Here is a 1,594-nt window from a genome sequence, read left to right on the forward strand (position 1 = left end):
GATATTGTCTCCAAAATTATCACTAAAACTTTTTCTTTCCAGCTATACTTCTGGAACATCCACTATCAATCCCTCCTTTTGATAGATCTTGCATGTATGTTCCTGCAAAATAAGAAGATTAATTCTGCTTAGGTACCCAAGCGGTCTTGGGTCATTGTGGGTTAGATGTACTTCCTTTGGGATTCTAAACCCACATATTTTTTGGCTTATTCTTGCAACAATAGGATTTGTGCCCTCTTTGTCCACAGATGAAATAAACAGGCCCTCGATAGGAGAAATAGTTCTTAGCTAATTTAAAAGACCCTAATAAGGAACTCAAATAGTTTTTAAAAGAGTTTGATCTTACGAAACTATGGCTTGGGGATGCCTTAAAATTTTTTAATTTTATTTTTGCATCATCAAGCTCTTCATGAAGTAAGTCAATTTCAATTTGACATGCTTCAATTTCTATTTGCCAGTTTCATTGTTCTTTTTCGAGTTTTTGTTTAAATCAAACTTCATAACTTTTCTTCTCTTGGGCGAGTTTTTATATTCATCTATAAAATTTTGAAGTTTGTCAGTAATCATATCTAAGTTAGATTCAAGAGTATTACAATTATGACAATTGTGTAGCCTTACCTCACTAGATTTACCTGTTGCCATGAAGCACATATTTGCAACTTTTATTTCTTCCTCAATTTTATCTGCATCACTCCAGGATCCAAAGTTTTGGTTCTTCCTGGATGTTCTTCTATTTAATTTTGGACAATTTTGTTTGAAGTGGCCAGGCTTTCCACAGTAGCAGCAACGTTCATCATTTCTGATTGAATCATTATTTTTGCCTCATGGGGATCTTTGTTGTATCTGTCTCATGATCTACCTTATCCCAAGATTGATGGGTGTCATTCATTTGCTATTAGCATCTTTCCGAATACCCTCCTCTTCAGTTGGAGTAGCATTGAAGGCTACTATTTTCTTCTTTTCATCCTTGAGAAACCTGCTAATATAATTTTTCTCATATGCAATATGGTTACCTAGCAGTTCCTCATATGTCATGTTATGAAGATCTCCGTCTTCCAGAATAGAAACCTTCGTTTTCTAAGTTTTGGGAGACTTTGGATCAATTTCTAGACTTGCAGGATGTGAGGATAGATCATCCCTAGTGATTTTAGTTCGCACACGATTTTACTGAATTTGCCAAACGTTGTTTCAATATCCTAATTTTCCTCCATTTTGAATAACTCGTATTCATTGAAAAGAGTAGTAATTTTCAACTTCTTAACTTTGGTGGTTCCTTCATAGGTTACCTCCAGTTTGTCCCACATTTCTTTTACGGTTTCACACGTTGAAATCTTATCGTATTCTTGTCTGCTAACTGCACACAAAAGTAAACTTATAGCATGTGTGTTAGTTTGAATTACCTCTTGTTGTTCTTTTGTGACCTCGAAACTTTCAAGGTTTTTTAAGTCAATACTTTTAGATTTTTCGTATTTGTCCTTTGACTTCTCCTTAAGTCCCAAAATTGACTTTAGACCCTTTCTAATGACAACCCAAGCTTGGAAGTCATTTGATTGGACATAAATTCTGAACCTATTTTCCAATAAGAGTAATGTTG

This window comes from Capsicum annuum, chromosome 8 (assembly GCF_002878395.1).
Source record: "Capsicum annuum cultivar UCD-10X-F1 chromosome 8, UCD10Xv1.1, whole genome shotgun sequence".
NCBI classification, from domain to species: Eukaryota; Viridiplantae; Streptophyta; class Magnoliopsida; order Solanales; family Solanaceae; genus Capsicum; species Capsicum annuum.